The sequence below is a fragment of the Elephas maximus genome, chromosome 1 (assembly GCF_024166365.1).
Source record: "Elephas maximus indicus isolate mEleMax1 chromosome 1, mEleMax1 primary haplotype, whole genome shotgun sequence".
In the NCBI taxonomy this organism is placed as follows: Eukaryota; Metazoa; Chordata; class Mammalia; order Proboscidea; family Elephantidae; genus Elephas; species Elephas maximus.
In genome coordinates, this window is record NC_064819.1 from 81,349,626 (window position 1) to 81,371,536 (window position 21,911).

At 39.4% G+C, this 21,911-nt stretch overlaps 1 non-coding gene across 1 annotated transcript; it reads right to left on the minus strand.

Moving 5' to 3' along the window:
- Positions 1-8,070: 8,070 nt before the first annotated feature.
- TRNAK-UUU (transfer RNA lysine (anticodon UUU)) lies at positions 8,071-8,144 on the minus strand. The gene has a single exon. It is a non-coding gene; the product is annotated as a tRNA-Lys (tRNA).
- Positions 8,145-21,911: the final 13,767 nt, after the last annotated feature.

Here is a 21,911-nt window from a genome sequence, read left to right on the forward strand (position 1 = left end):
TGCTTATGTTTATGTATGGGTTGTACTTTGGTTCTTATGGACTTGTTCCGATTTTCTTCAACTTCATCTTGAACTTGCAAATGAGCAACTGAACATCCATTGCACAGTTGGCCCCTGGCCTTGTTCTGACTGATGATATTGAGCTTTTCCATCATCTCTTTCCAAAGATGTAGTCGATTTGATTCCTGTACATTCCATCTGGTGAGGTCCACATGTATAGTCACTGTTTATGTTTTTGAAAAAAGGTATTTGCCATGAAGAAGTCATTGGTCTTGCAAAATTCTATCATGCAGTCTCTGACATCATTTCTATCACCAAGGTCATATTTTCCAACAATCAATCCTTCTTCGTTCCCAACTTTCACATTCCAATTGCTAGTAATTATCAATGCATCCTAATTGCATGTTTGATCAATTTCAGACTGGAAAAGTTGATAAAAATCCTCAATTTCTTCATCTCTTGCCTTAGTGGTTGGTGCATAAATTTGAATAATAGTCATATTAACTGGTTTTCTTTTTTCCTTATAGGCATACGGATATTATCATATCACTGACAGCATTGTGCTTCAGGATAGATCTTGAAAGGTTCTTTTTGATGATGAACACAATCTCGTTCCTCTTCAAGTTGTCATTCCTGGCATAGTAGACCATATGATTGTCTGATTCAAAATGGCCAATATCAGTCTATTTCAGCTCACTAATGTCTAGGATACTAATGTTTATGCATTCCATTTCATTTTTGACATTTTCCAATCTTCCTAAATTCATACTTTGTACATTCCATATTCTGATTATTAATGGATGTTTGCAGTAGTTTCTTCTCATTTTGAATAGTGCCACATCAGCAAATATAGGTCCTGATAGCTTGATTCCATTCACTTCATTAAGGTGGCCTCTACTTTGAAATTTTTGACAATTTCAATCTTTTCTCCGTTTATCATGATGTTGCTTATCGATCCACTTGTGAGGATTTTTGTTTTCTTTATGTTGAGGGGTAATCTGTACTGTAGACTGTGGTCTTTGATCTTCATCAGTATGTGCCTCAAGTCTTCTTCACATTCAGCAAGCAAGGTTGTGTCGTCTGCATATCACAGGTTGTTAATGAGTTTTCCTCCCCTCCTGATGCTGTATTTTTCTTCATATAGTCCAGCTTCTTGGGTTATTTGCTCAACATACAGATTGAATAAATATGCTGAGAGATACAACCCTGGTGCACACCTTTTCTCACTTTAAACCACGCAGTGTCCCCTCCTTCTGTTGGAACTACTGCCTCTTGATCTATGTACAGGTTCCTCATGGACACAATTAAGTGTTCTGGAATTACAGTTCTTCGCAATATTATTCATAATTTGTTAGGATCCACACAGTTGAATGCCTTTGCATAGTCAATAAAACACAAGTGAACATCTTTCCTGTCCTCTCTGCTTTCAGCCAGGATCCATTGGACATCAGCATTGAAATCCCTCTTCCACATCCTTTTCTGAATCCAGCTTGAGTATCTGGCAGTTTCCTGTCAATGTACTGCTGCAACAGCTTTTCGATGATCTTCAGAAAAAATTTTTCTTGTATGCAATATTAATGATATTGTTTGATAATTTGTAAATTCTGTTGGATCATCTTTCTTTGGGATGTGCATACATATGGATTTCTTCTAGACTGTTGGCCAGACAGCTGTCTTCTCAAATTTCTTGGCATAGAAAAGTGAGCACTTCCAGCACTGCATCTCTTTGCTGAAACATTTCAATTGGTATTCCGTCAATGCCTGAAACCTTGTTTGTCACCAATGCTTTTAGTGCATTTTGGACTGCTTCCTTTGTTATCATTAATTCTTGATCATATGCTACTGTCTTTAATGATGGAACATCGACCAATTCTTTTTGGTACAGTGACTGTGTATTCCTTCTAGCTTATTTTGATGCTTCCTGTGTATTTTGCCCATAGAATCCTTCAATATTGCAACTTGAGGCTTGAATTTTTTCTTCAGCTCTTTCAGCTTGAGAAATGCCAAGTGTGTTCTTTCCTTCTGGTTTTGCAACTCTAGGTCTTTGCACATGTCATAATACTTTATTTTGTCTTCTCCTGCTGCCCTTTGAAAACTTCTGTTCGGTTCTTTTACTTCATTATTTCTTCCTTTCGCTTTAGCTACTGTATGTTCAACAGTAAGTTTCAGAGTCTCTTCTGACATCCATTCTGGTTATTTCTTTCTTTCCGTCTTTTTAATGCCCTCTTCCTTTCTTCATGTATGATGTCCTTGATGTCATTCCAAAACAAGTCTGGTCTTCAGCCATTAGTGTTCAATGTGTGAAATCTATTCTTGAGATGGTCTCTAAATTCAGGTGGGATATACTCAAGGTCATCCTTTGACTCTCCTGGACTTGTTCTAATATTCTTCAGCTTCAACTTGAATTTGCACATGAGCAATTGTTGGTCTGCTCCGCCGTTGGCCCCTCGCCTTGTTCTGACTGATGTTATTGAGCTTTTCCATCATCTCTTTCCACAGATGTCGTCTAGGTGGTTCCTGTATATTCTGTCTGGTGAGGTCCATGTGAATAATCACCGTTTACGTTGCTGAAAAACATGTATTTGCAAGGAAGAAGTCATTGGTCTTGCAAACTTCTATCATGTGACCTCTGGCATCATTTCTATCACCAAGGCCATATTTTCCACTTTCTGATCCTTCTTTGTCTCCAACTTTTGAATTCCAAGCACCAGTAATTATCATTGTATCCTGATTTATCAATTTCAGACTGCAAAAGTTGGTAAAAATCTTCAATTTCTTTATCTTTGGCCTTAGTGGTTGGTGTGTAACTTTGAATAATAATCATATTAAGTGGTCTTCCTTGTAGGCATATGGATATTATCCTATCACTGACAGCATTTTGCTCAGGATAGACCTTGAAATGTTCTTTTGATAATGAATTCAACACCACTGACGGCAGTGGGTTTGGCTCTTCAATTTGTTACTCCTAGCATAGTAGACCACACGCTTGTCTGATTCAAAATGGGCAATGCCACTCCATTTCAGCTCACTGATGCCTCGGATATTGATCTGCATGCGTTCCATTTCATTTTTGACAATTTCCAATTTTCCTAGATCCATACTTTGTACATTCCACTTTCTGATTAATAATGGATCTGTGCAGCTCTTTCTTCTTATTTTGAGGTGTGCCACATCAGCAAATGACATTCCAAAAGCTTGAGTCCATTCACATCATTAAGGTCAACTCTACTTTGAGGAGATAGCTCTTCCCCAGCAACATCTGCGTACCTCCCAATCTGAGAAGTTCATCGTCAGCCACTGTATCAGACAATGCTCTGCTGCTATTCACAAGGTTATCGCTGGCTAGTTTTTTTTCAGAAGTAAACCACCAGGTGCTTCTTCCTAGAGCGTCTTAGTCTTGAAGCTCTGCTGAACCTGTCCACCACGGGTGACCCTGCTGGTATTTGAATACCGGTGACATAGCTTCCAGCATCACAGCAACACTAAAGTCCCGACAGTACGACAAACTGACAGACAGGTAAGGGATGCGTGTATAGCCCTGTTTAATCTTTGGCTGAAGGGTGAGCCTCAGGAGTGACTTCAGTGCTGAATTAAAAGATGTTTGTGGACCATACTCTCAGGTTTGCTCCAGTCTCTGTCAGACAAGTCGGTGGTAGAAGCTAGGCACCATCTAGTTGTGCTGGGCTCAGTCTGCTGGAAGCTGTGGTAGTAGGGGTCCATGAGTTCTTTGGACTAATCTTTCCTTTGTGTCTATGGTTTTCTTCATTCTCCCTTCCTGCAGACGGGATGGGACCAGTAGACAAATCTTAGATGATTACCCACAAGCTTTTAAGACCCCAGACAGTGCTCACTTAAAGTAGGATCTAGAACATTTTCTTTATAAACTGTGTTATGCAAATCAAGCTAGATGTCCCCCACAACCATGAACCCCAGCCCTTAGCCCAGTAATTCAGTCCCTCAGGGAATGTGAATGAGTCTATGAGTCTTATATGACTTTGCCTTGGTCAAGTTGTGCTGACTTCCCCAGTATTGTGTACTGTCTTAACCTTGACCAAAGTTACAACTTATCTATTGTCCAGGTAGTGTTTTTCCATCCTCACCACTCTCCTTCCTTGTAACCATCAGAGAGTCTTTCTTTCTGTGTGGAAACTTTTTCATGAGGTTTTATAACAGTGGTCTCATACAATATTTGTCCTTTGTGATTGATTAATTTCACTCAGCATAGTCCTCTCCAAATTCATCCATGTTGTGAGATGTTTCACAAAGTCATCATTGTTCTTTATTGTTGCATAGTATTCCATTGTGTGTATGTAGTTGGTTTATCCATTCTTCTATTAATGGGAACTTAGGTTGTTTCCATCTTTTTGCTACTGTGAATAATGCTGCAATGAGTGTGGGTGTGCATTTGTATGTCTATCCCTGTGACAACTCTCATTTCTCTAGGATCTATTACCAGGAACGAGATTGCTGGATCATGTGGTATTTCTATTTCTAGTTTTTTAGGGAAGCACCTTATTGTTTCCAGAATGGTTGTAGCGTTTTGCATTCCCACCAGCAGTGCATTAGGGTCCCAATCTTCCCGAAGCCTCTCTATCATTTGCCATTTTCGTTTTTTTCTTTTCTGCCAGTAATGTCAGGTGAAATCATATCTCATTGTAGTTTTAATTCATATTTCTCTAATGGCTAGTGATCATGAGCATTTCTTTGTGTGTCTCTTAGCTGCATGAATGTATTCTTTGGTGAAGTGTCTGTTCATATCCTTCGCCTATTTTTTAATTAGTTTATTTGGCTTTTTGTTGTAGAGGTATTAGATTTTCCTGTAGATTTTAAAGACTAGACCTTTGTTGGATATGTCATAGCCCCAAAATTTTTTCCGAGTATGTAGGATCTCTTTTTACTGTTTTGGTGAAGTCTTTTGATGAACATAAGCGTTTAGTTTTTGGAGATCCCAGTTATCCAGCTTATCCCCTGGTGTTTGTATATTGTTAGTTATGGTTTGTATCCTATTTATGCCATATTTTAGGGTCCTTAGCATTGACCCTATTTTTTCTCCTGTGATCTTCATAGATTTTGCTTCTGTGTTTAGATATTTGATCCATTTTGGATTACATTTTTGTGTATGGTGTAATGTATGGATGTTGTTTCCTTTTTTTTACAGATGGACTTCCAGTTTTGCCATCATAATTTGTTAAAAAGACTGTCTTTCCGCCATTTGATGGACCTTGGTCTTTTGACAAAGATCATGTGACTGTAGGTGTATGAGTCTTGTTTTTTTTAATAAAGAGAACGTAAGTGTGCCCAGGAAGGATTTTTTTAATGTAGTGAATTATGTCAAACTTTTGTTGTTGCTATGCTTAGTGTAAAAATTGGTTTTCTACCCCAAAGTTATACAAACTTTCTTTTTTGGCATCTTCGGTAATTATATGTAGTTTTATTTTTCATTTTTTACTTTTAAATTTTGTATCTGTTTGAAATTTAGTATCACACATGATAAAACCAATATAATCTTTTATTTTCCTAGATGGCTACCCAGTTAGCCCAACACCATTTATCCAGTGATCCACTAATTTCTATTGATTTGAGTTGCGACCTCTATCATATGTTCATTTATATAATTGTTTTTGCCCAAATCTGAAGTTTTAATTTTGCTGCATTAACTAGATAAGTGCAGTTTTAAATAGCTATTTATTTTCCAAATTCTGGGTGGCTCCACTGGACTAAATATGATTTCAGTGGTTAACAATGGCTTGCTTACTCTAGGTTGATATCTGAATGTGTCATTTACCCAAGGCTAGTCGGAATCGACTTGATGACAGTGGATTTAGCTTTTTGTTTGGTATGTTGATATGAATGTCCCTGGGTAGACAATAAGGTTTGCGCTTGACTAGTAAGCTAAAGGTTGGTGTTTCAAACCCACACAATGGCACTGCAGAAGAGAGGCTTAGCAATCTGTTTCCATGAACATTGCAGCCAAGAAAACCCCGTGGAGCAGTTCTACTCAGTAACACATGTGGTCACCATGTGTCAAAATCAATCCACTAGAAGGCAATGGGTTTGTTATTATATTTATTGTCATTATTGTATTATAATACAAAGTGGTTGCAATACTGTGGGAAACCAGACCACTGTGTCATGCTGATGGGAATATATATTAGGCAAGATCCATCAGAATTACCATGGCACATCACATACACTGTTTCAGCAATTCCATATATAGAAAATACACCAATTTGAAATGTTAGATATGGATATTACTTATTGCAGCATTACTTGTATGGGTGAGATATATATTATGATATACCCATACAACAGTATATTTTGCTGCCAAGCAAAGAAGGAAGAAGTTATTTCTGTATTGATCTGGAAATCACTACAACATGCAAGAAGTGAAAAAACCAACATGCAGTAGAGTGTGTTTGCAATTTCCTTATTTGTATAAAAAGTGGAGGAAATAATATCTTTGAGAGGATACCCAAGAAACTATGCTTGCTGTGCAAGAAGGAACTGGGTGACTCAGAAGAGTCAGGGGTGAGACTTTTACACTTCTTTGGCTGCAGCAGGTTAGGTTTTTGGTTCATCAAGCAGAGACACTGGAAACCTAAGCTTCACGTCTTTTGCTGTGTCTTTATCATACCCAGATATCATAAAGTATAAAGACAGCCGAGGAATAAAATCTGTTAGAGAGCACAGGTCCTGCCTGCTCTCACTTCACTTAGGCGGTTTGGGCGGGGTCCCTGGGTCTTCCCTCTAGGGCCCTGCTCCCTGCCACCTCATCCCCTCAGGCATTTCAGTCAATGCGTGTCCTAGGGGTCCCGGGCCCTGCTGCCTCACTTTGACTCCCACGTACCTCCTACAGTCCCACATTGAAACTTCTGGGACGCAGAGTTGCGTTCAGGTCCACAGCCAGCCCGCCGGGCCTTCTGAGCTTCCTGGGCTGGGGTGTGGGGCGGGGGGGAGGGAATGGGGGTGGGCGGAATGCAAGGAGGCGGGGCTGGGGGTAGGCGAACGAGAGGGGGTCACCGCAGGATGCAAGGGTCAGGTTAGAGGCGAGAAGACTACTTTCTTAGGGAATCAATGACTTACTGCTCTTGAAACCATGCTTTGGGTGAGTAGAGGGCACAACGGTGGTTTGCTGGAGCCCTAAGGTTCTTCACCTTAGGAGGACTATGCCTGGATCAGAGACCCCGTGTGGCCAGCCGGACCCACTTTGGCCCCTTTCTCTCAAGAGGCTCTTCACCTTTGGTTATATGCTTAGAGTCATTATAGCTCTGGAAGTTGGCATTGTGGGATTTTAAGGAAGCGACGATTTAAAGGGAGACTCTGTAGCTGAATTGGACCCTCCCAGACTTCTCCTTTCCCTTCCCTCCGCTCCAAATGACTACTTGCTGTGAGTGCGAATGAATGCTTACTTGGCTGTCTGAGTCTCTTAATGCAGTTCCTCTGTTAGAGACCCTTAGTTAGGGCAATCCAAAGAAGAATCTAAGTTACAAAAGATGAGGCGCTGTAACACCGAAGTTTGGTTTTACAATTCTTCACCTCATTTGGAAGGATCGGGCTGCCTCCACTTTAACTGACCCCATGTGTGCAGTGTAGAACTGCTACATAGTGTTTTCTAGGCTTTCACCTTTCAGGAGCAAATTACCAAGCCTGTCTTCTGAAGCACCTCCAAAACCAAAACCAAAACAAAAGCCACTGCCATCGAGTCGATTACAGACTCATAGCGACCCTATACGACTGAGTAGAACTGCCCCCATAGAGTTTCCAAGGAGCGCCTGGTGGATTCCAACTGCCAAAATTCTGGTTAGCAGCCGGAACTCTTAACCACTACGCCACTAGGGTTTCCGAAGCACTTGTGGGTGGATTCAAACTGCCAACCTCATGGCTAGTAATTGATCGCTTAACCCTTTGCTCTTTCCCTGATCCCCTTGCTCTATTCCCATTCTTGCGGAGCAAAGAGCAGCAAGAGAAGAGACTAGAAGCCTATAGTAAATGTCGGGACAGGTTTCTCTAAGAAGAACTGGATTGTCAATAGGCTTCTAACAGACAATAACTAGGGTAAAATGAGGATAACGCATGAACAGGGACTTGAACCCTGGACCCTCAGATTAAAAGTCTGATGCTGTACCAACTGAGCTACCCAGTCCTCTTTACCTGGCTTTTCTTGGGTATCTAATGTAGATTTTATGTAAGCCAATTGGTTATATGTTCCATGTTCTGCTTCCCAAATAGCTTCCTTGTAATTCTTCTGCTTGCCAGGGAGATTTTGTTTGAAACAGATGTTATTATTGCTAGGAGAATTTCTATTGCTTTTATCTTGTCTTCTGTGTCTTTAGACTTTCAGAAACAGACATGGTCGCCTAGACAAAGCACTACTGGCTTTCAGATCACATTAGTACACCCAGAGGGCTTCAAGTCCACCTGCATCTGTTTTTCTTGAAGCAACATTCATGTTACTCTTCTTTGTATCCCTCTGCATTGTCTTGTACGTCTTTCTTGCAGCCTTGGGAGGCAGAGGAGAAAAGAGTTGAAGGAGAGAAAAATTTAAGACTGCCGAGAATATTCCATAATGCTGGGCAAGCAAAGGCGCATGGGTTTAAACTTCTGCATCTCTATGCTTGCTTTTCTTCATGATACAACTTCTCTGCCATCTGTAAGCCACTCTTCCCTCTATTCATTTTATTTCTCCTCCTCCTTCTTTCCCGTCTCCTTTTGCTCTTCCTTCTTCAGGTCTTCATGTCCTGAATGCTGTTTGCTATTCATATCCAAAGAGAAACAATAATTCTCTGGATGAATTAGCGTACATTAGGACATACCATCCAGAATATGACCTAAGACAGTTTTTGAGTTTTGACCTAAACCTGGAGAAAATGCTGTACAAGGCATGTGGAAACAAATGGAAAATTTTGAAGTGAAGGAAAGCTTAACTTCTCTGGGGAGGAAAGACAGGGCGGGGAATGGGAAAAGACAATTGCTTATTTCTTTCAAATAACTTGGCACTCCCAAGAAACAAAGATTGTGTGAAAACTGAGAGAATTTGTAATTACTTAACTTAAGGAATTTGTAGATTTCTCATCTTTCCTACCCTACCAATATACAATGCAGAGTTGGGTCACATAAAATCACCTAAAATTGTTTTGTGGATCAACCCACAGGGAAACTAGGCAAGGACTTTTAGCAAAATACCCTGGGGTTAGTTAGCATTTCAATGAGCAAAGCATCCCTCCAAGCTATTTTGGCTGTCTTCTATCCATTTGATGTAGCTTGGAAGTCAAGAAACTGCACCTCAGACATAGGGACCACTCTCCCAGGGAGGTTTGGGACCCACTATCTCATCCCACCTCTGTATCAGGTGATTCTTTGACTTGTTGGCAGAGGATCAAGTTTTTGAAGGCTACGTTATGAACAGATTATAATGAAACATTTTCCTGGCATTAAAAGCAGACATTTCTGACAAAAGGAGCTCTTTTCTGAGCTTCTAGACTTTTCTCCCTGGAGCCACACAGTATTTTCTTTGGTCTGAAGATACCAACTTCTGGCAATCCTTCTTTTGTTGTTGTCATCAGCCCTTTATTGCAGAGTTCAATTCTTGGCTCATAATTCTGTACCCAAATGCATCATCATTATAAGTAACTTAAATGGGAGCAGCCTTGAAGAAATATGTCAGTTCTGGTCATCTCACAACCTCAGTTTATTAATTCTAAGTAATTGTTTTCAAATGTTTCAGAAAATATTTGATTCATTTTCTGAATGTTGTAAAAATTACCTCCAATTGCAAAGTTAAAAATTTGAAAACAGAAACCTAATGTTTCCTTCTCAGCACTTTCACTTATATGCTTGTACAGTGTCCTCATAGTATTGGCTGCAGGCTCTAATGGGTAAGGTGTCTGGCTTCAGATCTAGAGGATTAAGGGTTCAAGTCCCTTCATGGTTGTTTATTTCTTATGTTGCAACAAGTAGAAGATTCTTGAATTGACGTCCAGTGACTAATTTCTGAGGTGTTGCTGGAAAGGAGAATTGATACAGGCAAAGTATCTTGTTTCATGAATTGACAACTAACATTAAAGAGGCTTTGGAAATCTAGAATGGGCTAAGCCTCAAAAAGAAAAGGGAGCAAATATGTATGCTCACAGATGATCATCATCCTGTCCTTTCAGTTTATTACTTTTTTGTAATGCTTTTCAAGATTTCAATGGGTGTGAACTAAAACCATTCCCGTAGCCAACTCTTCAGATGAAGATTAGACTGGACTATAAAACATAAGATAATATCTGTGAAGAGTGTGCTTCTTAGTTCAAATAAATATACAAGACTTAAATGGGCAGCTCCTGTCTGGAGATGGAAAGAGAAGGCAGAAAGTGGTAGGAGCTGGTTGAATGGACAAGGGAAACCCAGGGTGGAAAGTGGGAGTGTGCTGTCACATTATAGGGATTGCAAGTAGGGTCACATAAAATATGTGTACAAGAGGCGGGGCCAAGATGACAGAGTAATCAGACACTTCAGGTGGTCCCTCTTACAACAAAGACCTGAAGAAACAAGTGTATCAATTATATATATGACAAACTAGGAGCCCTGAACATCAAAGGCAAAGTTAAGAAATCAGACTGAGCAGCAGGGAAAGGGGGAGGTGGTTCTGAAGCAGCAAAGAGTTGCCCAACCTGACTTGGTGGGAATAAGCGCCCCTTAGTCCCAATCTCCTGGTGAGACCATGGTGGGGCTGGCAGTAGTGTTTGGGACCAGTTTCCGTAGCCACAGAGAGCCAGTGGCACAGAATCTACTCTTGCCTCCAGAATCAGTGAAAAACAGCCCTCTCGGCATAAGTAATTGCATCTAATTTACCATGTAGATGTAATAGCTCCCCTTTTGAAAGAACTCTCTACCATTTATCTGATCCAACTTCCCTTTGCCCTGAGCCGGCTTCAGTGACAGTTGATTTAACTGGGCCAGAGACAGGTTCTGCTGTGCAACCTGAGCCATTCCCCTGGCCTCGGAGGAGGAACAAATTAACAAACAGGAGAAAAATAATCTGCCAGCTCCCCTTAACTGGGAACTTAGGACAGAGGTGACTCCTGTCCAGGCACAAGTGATCCACATACTTTGAATGCCTGTCAGCAGTGCATGAAATCATGTGGCCCCATTTTAGCAGCAGGCCCCTGTTGTTACATTGTAAGGGTGTATGTGCCTGAGGTCTGACTTCACCTGTTTCAGCTGTGCAGTGGAGATGTGGGTTCTTGACATTTGACACCACTCTGCCTATCAAGCAGGGTCCTCACATACCCACATCAGGGGCCCGAGAACTGGTGGCTCCACCCACACTACCCAGCCACCCACAACAGGGATCCAAAGATAAGCGGTGCCTCCCAGTCCTTACACCCAAAAGCATTTGGTACAATGGGAAGGCTGCAGAGTCCACCCACCTCTGTGCTCTAGAGCACAGGGACACGCCTTCCCCTCAGACACTTGGTGGAAGGTTGTAAGCCCCCTTCCTTGGTCAGAGTGTGACCTCCTGCTGCAACCAGAAACCTGTGCATACACCAATCACCACAGCTCCTCTAAGACCATAGGTGAGAGCCTTCACCACGCACTTTGTGACCCACTCCCTGGACACCTGAGCTGAATCCAGACATGAAAAGTGAATGGATTCCTAGGCTTATACACCTGGTAACAGCTCTAGCCATCTGGTGACAGGATATTAGAACTTCAAAGTCTCCCATAATCAAGTTAGCTCACTTGAGCAGCCTATTTGGGTATATCAAAACAAAACAAAGCAAGAAGCTAGGACACAGTAAGCAAACATAACATAAATTAATTTGATAACTTACAGATGGCTCAGAGACAACAGTCGATATCAAATCACATAAAGAAGCAGACCACGATCGTTTCAACAAACTCCCAAATCAAGGAATCTTCCAGATGAAGAGGTATTCCTGGAATCACCAGAGGTAGAATACAAAAGATTAATATACAGAACTCTTCAAGAGATCACAAAGGAGATCAGAGAAAATGCAGAACAAGCCAAGGAACACGCAGATAAAGCAGTTGAGGAATTTCAGAAGGTTATTCAAGACCATAATGATAAATTTAATAGGCTGCAAGAATCCATACAGAGACAGCAATCAGAAATTCAGAAGATTAACAATAAAATTTCAGAGTTAGACAACTCAAGAGAAAGTCAGAGGAGCAGAATCGAGGAGCTGGAAGTCAGAATCAGTAAGAGTGAAGTTAAAACCTTGGCACCAATATATTCGAAGAAAAAATAAGATAAAAGAATTTTTAAAAAATGAAGAAACCCTAAGAATCGTGTGGGACTCTATCAAGAGAAATAACCCATGAGTGATGGCAGTACCAGAACAGGGAGGGAAAACAGAAAACGCAGAGGGAATTGTTAAAGATCTGTTGGCAGAAAACTTCCCTGATATTGTGAAAGATGAAAAGATATCCATCCAAGATGCTCATCAAACCCCATACAAAGTAGATCCAAAAAGAAAGTCATAAAGACATATTATCATCAAACTTGCCAAAACCAAAGATAAAGAGAATTTTAAGAGCAGCTAGGGATAAACAAAAAGTCATCTACAAAGGAGATTCAATAAGATTAAGCTTGGACTACTTAGCTGAAACTGTGCAGGCAAGAAAGCAATGGGATGACATATATAAAGCCTTGAACGAAAAAAGTTGCCAGCCAAGACTCATATCCAGCAAAACTGTCTCTCAGATATGAAGGCGAAATTAGGACATTTCCAGATAAACAGAAGTTTAGGGAATTTGCAAAAACCAAACCAAAACTACAAGGAATACTAAATGGAGTCTTCTGGTTAGAAAATCAATAACATCAGATAACCACCCAAGACTAGAACACAGGACAGAAAAACCAGATTATCGACCCAGATAGGAAAATGAGAAAGATAAGTCAAGATTAAAAAAAAAAAAAGCTCAAAACAGGGATACAGAGACATCATTATGTAAAAGATGATGACATTAAATCAATAGAAAGAGACTAAAAAATATGGCCATAGATCTTTCATACGGAGAGGAAGTCAAAGGGAGATAAAAGTTCAGTTTAAACATAGAAACACAGGGGTAAATAATAAGGTAACCACAAAGGAGGCTAACAATCCTACACATCAAAATAAAATATAAGAAAAACATAAAGACTCAGCAAAGACAAAATCGACAACAATGGAAAAGACAATATATAAAGGAAAACTACTCAGCACAAAAAAACTAAGCGGAAAAGAGAAATGATCGACAACACAAAAAAAGACATCAAAATGACATCACTAAACTCATAAAAAAAGATCTATCCATAATTATGCTGAATGTAAATGGACTAAATGCACCAATAAAGAGACAGAGAGTGGCAGAATGGATTACAAAAAAACATGATCCGTCTGTATACTGCCTATGAAAAACACACCTTAGACTAAAAGACACAAACTAAAACATAAAGGATGGAAAAAAAATAATTCAAGCAAACAACAATCAAGAAAGCACAGAATTGGCAATACTTATTTCTGACAAAATAGACTTTAAAGTTAAATCCACCGCAAAGAATAAGGAAGGATACTACATAATGATTAAAGGGACAATATACCAAGAAGATACTACCGTATTAAATATTTATGCACCCAACGACAGGGCTTCAAAATACATAAAACGAACTCTGACACCACTGCAAAGAAAGATAGACAGCTCCACAATAATAGTAGGAGACTTCAACAAACCACTTTCGGTGAAGGACAGAACATCCAGAAAGAAGCTCACTAAGGACACAGAAGATCTAAAAGCCACAATCAACCAATTTGACCTCATAGATGTATACAGAACATTCCAACCAACAGCAGGCAAGTATACTGTCTTTTCTGACACACATGGAACATTCTCCAGAATAGACCACATATCAAGTTATATAGCAGGCCTGAATAGAATCCAAAACATCAAAATATTACAAAGCATCTTATCTGAGCATAAAGCCAAAAAACTAGAAATCAATAACAGAAAGAAACAGGGAAAAAATCAAACACATGGAAACTGAACAACACCTTGTTCAAAAACTATTAGATCATAGAAGAAATTAAGGAAGGTATAAATTCATAGAATCAAATGAGAATGAAAACACTTCCTATCAGAGTCTTGGGAACACAGTTAAAGCAGTGCTCAGAGGTCAATTTATAGCAATAAATGCACACATTCAAAAAGAAGAAAGGGCCAAAAATATGTGTATAAATTTTTGTATGAGAAATTTAACTTGAGCTTAAAGTTTCACCTAAAGCACACACACAAAAAAAAGTTTTCAGTGGGTGTTCATCTCTTTTCTTCAAGATATTGGTGAGTCTTTCTCTAATTGCAAGAAACGTCATATCAGAAGTTGTCACTATGTTCCTTTCTCTTTACTTTGTATAGATGCGTTATCTTCTCCATCAATTCCAGGCCCTTCATGGTAATTTTTCTTCTTCTTCTTCTTTTTTTTTTAATCTTGCCTCTTCCTATTTCGATTTATAGCAATTATAGGAGCGATCTGATTTAACTTCTGGAAACTAACCCATGATGTGATGATTCCGGTTCTTCTGCCAAAGATTGTACACAGATGCTAGATCGTGTAAGAAAATGCAGTCCGTAAAATGCAGAACATAATATGTAACTCTTTATCTTCAAAATATTTTTCCATACACTCACTTTTGAGAATCTTCCAAAACAGATTGGCTTCTGTTCTTCCCAGGACCTACATGTATTATACATACAATTTAGAGGTTTTGGATTTCCTGAATAGAACACAGGGAGCATATGTATGTTTCTTCTACTAAGTTCAACTTTAATATCTCACAAAATTCTATAATTTAAGAATTTCTACCAAAGTGCCTCCTATGAGATGTTCAAATAGTGCCATACACAGTAGATTGGACCTTCTCACAAATAATACATAAAATGCACTTTTGAGACTTTCAAGTACAACTTGATTTAGTAAGAATGCATCCCTGCATCCCCCCTTATCTGTAATTTACAATGGTGTATTTGGAATCCAGGTTTTTCTAGTCACAATATCAACCAATAACTTCAGAGATACCCCAAAACTATCCTAATTGTGCTTCACAAGACGCAGGGCCAAATTAACCACTACTCTATTGTTCTGAAAACCCTGGTGGTGTAGTGGTTAAGTGCTACGGCTTCTATCCAAAAGGTTGACAGTTCGAATCCGCCAGGCGCTCCTTGGGAACTCTATGGGGCAGTTCTTCTCTGTCCTATAGGGTCGCTATGAGTTGGAATCAACTCGACAGCACTGGGTTTGGTTTTTTGGTTTCTATTGCTCTGCCTGTACTCAAGTAACTGCATATCTTTGTGTCTGACATCTGTCTAATGCTTCTCTTTACTTCTCTCACATTCGATTACTCTGGTGAGCTGCCTTGTGGATCAGCAGCGACGCAAATTCTGTTAGAAAAATCGAGTCTCCCAAGTTATAACGGGACTTCATGTGATTCCTGTGAAAATGGAGAAGATTCTTATTGGGCCAGAAATCAGCAGAGATACAAGTCACCTCACCTGGAGATTGCTGCATCTTAGGTCTTCTAAGAAACCTCAGGAAGACAATGGTAATCAGAATGAACTCCAGAGTCCAAGATCACTCTAGGGGCAAATCTTATCCCTTAGTTTTCCATATGTAACTTTATTGAGCTCCAAATCTTCAAATTACAGTGAGCTCTCTTCAGGGCTCACTCTACCTCTGTCCAGAGACCCACTCCTCTACAAGCACTTGCTTTATACAAATGTACCATGGACTGCTAGGAGAATGAACAAATCTGTCTTGGAAGAAGTACAGCCAGAATGCTCCTTAGAAAGAAGGATGGAGAGACTTCATCTTATGAACTTTGGACATGTTTTCAGGAGAGATCAGTCTTGATAACAGAAGGACATCATGCTGGTAAAGAGGAAGGCCCTTGACAAGATGTATTGGCTCAGTAGCTGCAACAATGGCCTCAAACATAAAGATTGTGAAGATGGCATAGGACCCGCAAGTGTTTCCTTCTATTGTGCGTGGGTCACTGAGTCAGAAATGACTTAACTGTACCTAACAACACAAACATGTATTTGTAAGCCCATGTTTAGCTTTGTAAGAAACTGAATTTGCATTTCTACCAGAAATGAATGAAAGTTCCTGTTGCACTATATCCTTGCCAGCATGTGGTGTTATCAGTATTTAGGATTTTAGCCATTCTAATACATGTGTAATGGCATCTGTGGTAGTTAAGTCTGAGTGTTAAACTGACTGGGCCATGATTCTCAGTGGTGTGGCAGTTATGAAGTAGTTTGGCAGTTGTATAATGATGTAATCACCTATAGAATGAGACATGGTATAATGTGATCATTTCCATAATGGGATCTGCTGTGAATACCCAATCAGTTGTAGGGGAGTTTCCTTCAGGTTGTAACAATGCTTGTGGGCTTTGCTGGCTCTGTATTCTGCAGCTGGCTCCTGTTTATCTGACCTCTGGTTCTTGGGACTTGAGCTAGCAGCTGACCTGCTAATCTTGGGTTTGCCAGTCCCTGCAGCTAGTGAGTCAGGAGACGCCTCCAGCCTGACCCACCCACGGACTTGGGACTTCCCAGTCTCTCTTTCCCCTCTCTTTCTCTATCTCTCTCTATAGATAGATTGATAGACAGACAGACAATCAGATGGATAGATGATAATAGCTAGATGCTTCACTGGTTTTGCTTCTATAGAGACTCCAACCCAAGACAGTATCACATGGTTGTTTTAAATTGTAATTCCCTAGTGGCATATAAGATTCCCTGGGTCGTGCAAAGCACTAAGTGCTTGGCTACTGAGAGATTTGTGGTTTGGATGCATCCTGAGGTAACTTAGAAGAAAAACCTCATGACCTACAGCCATTTAAAACCCTATGAAGCACAATTCTACTCATGGGGCAACTGGATGTTGTTGTTGTTGTTTTTAATGGCACATGTCATCTGTGTATCTTCTTTGCTGAGGTATCTGTTCAGACATATTACCCACTTTTTAATTAGATTTTTTCTGTTTTTATTACTGAGTTTTAAGAGTTCTTTGTGTATCTTGGATCCACCACCACCAGCAGTTGCCATCGAGTTGATTGCAACTTATGACGACCCCATGTGCTGCAGAGAACAACCTGGACACAAGTCCTTACCAGATAAGAGTTTCCCTGATATACTTTAATGCTCTGCTGTTAGGCGCATACACATTCACGATTGTTATGTCTTCTTGGAGAATTGACCCCTTAATCATTATGTAATGCCCTTTTATATTTTTTATAATTTTCCTTGTACTGAAATCTGACCTGTCTGAAATTAGCAGAGCAGCTCTAGCTTTCTTTTGATTAGTGTTAGCGTGGTATATCTTTTACAATCTCTTTAATTTCAGTCTATCATTGTCTTTATATTAAAAGTGGGTTTCTTTTAAACAACATGTAGTTGGGTCTTTTTTTTTTTAAATCCACTTTCATAGTTTCTGTCTTTTAATTGGTATTATAATGATTAATGTTATGTGTTAACTTAGCTAGGCTATAATTCTCAGTGATTTGTCATGTGCTCTCCCATAATGTAATTACCTTCCATTTTGGGATCTGATGTAAGCAACAAATCAGTTGAAAGAAGAATTTCTTTGGGGATGTGGTCTGTCTTCGGTATATAAAAGGATGTTCTGGCAAAGCTCCCTCTGTCTTCACCCTGCACTCTTATCAACACCAATCTCTGGTTTGTGGGTCATAAGCCTGCAAAATTCTAGCCTGCCACCTGACCTAGAATTCTTGAATTCGCCACCCCCTCCTAACCCATGAGCCAGCAAGGTTCCCCATTCTACCACCTGGCCTGCAGATTTTGGATCCACTTTGCCCTTGCAAAACCAAGAGCCAGCAGAGATCATCAGCCTGCTGCCAGACCCATGGATTTGGGACTTTTTAGCCCCCACAATTTCATAAACCATTTCTTTGAGAGCTTGGAATTGAAAAAAATCAGTGAAAATTGTAGTGAAAATTATGATGTAGATATTAATGTAACTTAATTCTCTGTTGAAGGGGTGTACAGTGAAAGTATGAAAGCCACAACTTGATGGGATTGCCTTGTTTTACTTGGTCTTGCAAATTTTCCACCTTTGGCAGAGTGTAGTTGTCTTAGCTAACTAAAAAAACTAGTGCTGCTATAACAGAAATACCACAAATATATGGCTGTAACAAAGAGAAATTTATTCTCCCACAGTTTAGGAGGCTAGAAGTCTCTTATAGTGCTACACCAAGAAATATGTAAGGGGATTGCAGACCAAATATCGATGTTTCTTCTACTAGGACATTTCATCCCATAAGCCCTCTCCAAAATTCCATCCTCAGTAAACCACATGAGGAAATTTTTTCACAATGATCAGGAAAAATCTATGATGGAACTTTTGCATTTTCAACTTCTCCTCTCTTTCTCCACCCTTTCTTTTTGTCTCGTCTTACAAAGTTTTCAAGCTCTCTTCTCTTAAAAAAAATGGGGGGGGGGGCAGTTTGACAGTCTAAGAGAAGATATTTCAATAATTACATTTGATAAATGACCTTTATGTGGAATATATGGGAAAATCCTACAAAACAATAAGAAAAAGACCGAAAAAAAATCAGAAAGAGCAAAGATTGAACATGTACTTCACAAAAGAGTCTACTGAATTGCCCAATATGCAATTGTAGAAGGTACTAGTATGAGAGCCACAAACAATATAAGATGTGTCCTGCAGCAAAGGACTTTGGGGAAAAAACAGAATACCTAACTGAGCACTAACCTGGACAATGATAAAACACACCAAACACCTGACTTCATGGTAACATCAACTTGAACTCATTAACTAGTGCAAGAACAATTCCATTCATCATAGATTAGACATATTTTTCATAGTCCTCCTGTACCAGTCCTTGCACATAAGGACAAGGGATATAACCCCACACCTCACGCTGCCCTGCATGGACCACTACCTGGGTGACATTCGGTGCTTTGCTGTCCATCACAAGAATCTTCGTGTCAACCTCTGTGTATAAGTTCCCTAATAATGCCTTGTCTGATCAACATGGCTTTTACTGCCCTTTTTTCTGAAAACCACCTATGCCTCTCAGAGCCAATCCTGTTGCTGGTCTGATGGGGTGCAACAGTTGGACATCATTAACTGTAAGGAAAGCACAAGTTAGAAACGCAATGAAATAATAATCCCCTTCACCAAAATTGCTTAAAAGAATTGAAAATATCAAGTGCTGCTGATAATATGGAACAACTGAGACTTTCATATGTTGCTGATGAGACTGTCAACTGACACATCCACCCTTGTACACTATTTAGAAATATTGCCTAAAACAATATACATATATATAACCTGAAATACCACAGCTATATTTAGACCCAAGAAAAATACACATTCATTGCCCTTGAAAAATTTGTATAAAAATGTTTGTAGCAGCATTAGTTGTATCATATCTACAAAACAACAAATTAATGAAAAAAGCATGATGTACAGTATTAATACAATGGAATATGACAGCCATAAAAAAAGAACTAGAAACAATATGGATGTATCTAATGAAAAACATATTGAGTGATAGAATCCATACTCAAATGAACACATATCATATGATTCCATTAATAGTATTTGAAAACACAGGAAATTGGTGGCAGAATTCTGAAGATTAGAGTTGATTGGGATAAGTCAAGGAAGTTCTGAAGGATGAAAAATTCTTGGTCTGAATGTTTGTAACATGAGATATACATATGTAATAACCCATCATGCTGAATAATTAAGTTATATGCATTTTACTCTGTGAACTAAGCCTCAATTTAAACAAAAAGAAAGAAGATGGAAGAAAGATTTCCTTGGATATCTTCTCACTTCTAGTACGTCCTGTCTCTTCGTTAGTGCTGTTCAAATTGTGGCCTGCAGATTGGTGTATTCTAAAAACTGTGTTTCTCACCTGTCTGTGAGCATTAGAAATTTTTGTATCAATTTGACTCTGCTAGGATATTGGACTCCTTTTATTAAATAAAGTAAAAACATTTTCAGGGGTTGGGTGAGTGGAATGTGGTGCTGGCCACTTAATAGTCAAACAGTGGAACTGTGCTGTAGCTAAGGATATAGCAAGATTGGTTTGACACCTAGAACCCAAGAGAATATATAAATCTGAGGAAACATTATTGTTTGTTTTTATAATTTGTTATTTCAAAAAAATTTTAATCTTAGTCAAGTCTGCTTTCTGTAGTTATATTTTACCATCATCTGGTACAATTTAAAAAAAAAGTTACTTTTGAGCTAATTCTGACGAACTGTGACCCCGTGTGTGTCAGAGTACAATTATGCTCTGTAGGGCTTACAATGGCTGATTTTTCTTTCAGATGTAGATGGCCCATCCTTTTGTCCCTGGGCTTCTGGGTGGACTCTAACCTCCAATCCTTTAGTTATCAGACCAATGTGTTAGCAGTTTGCACCACCCAGGGACTCTACTAGCTAAAGAGGGAAGCAAAATTAATATTACTTATTTGTAACTCTAATTTAAATGTGGGGAACAAGGATAAATGGGTTAGAGAAGCCAAAAAACAACTAGTGTATGTGCCAGAGAGTTGTGATCTGAAAACAGGCCTCGGGCATGACTGAAAATAAAAAACAGAAAATAAAAAAGAAATGCTCTATTTGGATGACACCTCATCTTTCAGAATTGGCCTCTCTAGAATAAATGAGGAAATTGCAGTAGCAGGGATTTCCCAGTTTCCATGGATATTGTAAGAGCTGTGTTGAGCGTAGAAGCAGGATGGTCCAGCAGCCTTGAGATTAAGCATCACTAGGACTGGGGACACCATGGGTTGGGTCAGGCATAGCTTACTCTTCAAGGTGAAATCTTTGCTTTTCAAAGCTTTAAAGAGGTCTGTTGCAGCAGATTTACCCAAAGCAATTGTCTTTGATTTCTTGACTGCTGCTTCCATGGGTGTTGACTGGGGATTCAAGACAAATGAAATCCTTAACAATTTCAATATTTTCTCCATTTATCATGATGTTGCTTATTGATCCAGTTGTGAGGATTTTTGTTTTGTTTGTATGGAGCTATAATCCATACTGAAGGTTATAGTCTTTGATCTTCATCAGTAAGTGCTTCAAGTCCTCTTCACTTTCAGCAAAGTTGTGTCATTTGCATACTGCAGGTTCTTAATGAGTCTTCCTCCAGACCTGATGCTGTGTTCTTCTTCACATAGTCCAGCTTTTCAGATTATTTGCCCAGTATACAGCCCTCATACAAACTTTTCCTGATTTTAAAGCAACAGTATTCCCTTCTATTGGAACAAATGCCTCTTGATCTATGTACACGTTCCACATAAGCACAATCAAGTGTTTTGGAATCCTCATTCTTCACAATGTTATCCATAATTTGTTATGAACCACACAATCTAATGCCTTTGCATAGTCAATTAAACACAGGTAAACATCTTCCGGTATTCTCCCATTTCAGCCAAGATCCATCTGGCATCAGCAATGATATCCTTCATCACATGTCTTGTTTTGAATCTGGCTTGAATTTCTGGCATCTTCCTGTCGATGTACTACTGCGAACCGTTTTTGAATTATCTTCGTAAAATTTTATTTGCGTGTGATATTAATGATATTGTTCAAAAATTTCTGCATCCTGTTGAATCACCTTCCTTTGGAATGGGCACAAATATGAATCTCTTCAAATTGGTTGGCCAAGTAGCTGTCTTTCAAATTTCTTGGCATAGGTAAGTGAACTTCCAGCGTTGCAACTATTTGTTTAAACATCTCAATTGGTATTCCAACAATTCCTGCAGCTTTGTTTTTCACCAATGCCTTTAGTAAGAGATCAGCTGTTAAGCAAAAGGCCCACAGCTTGAATCCACCACCCGCTTCTTGGAAACCCTATGGGGCAGTT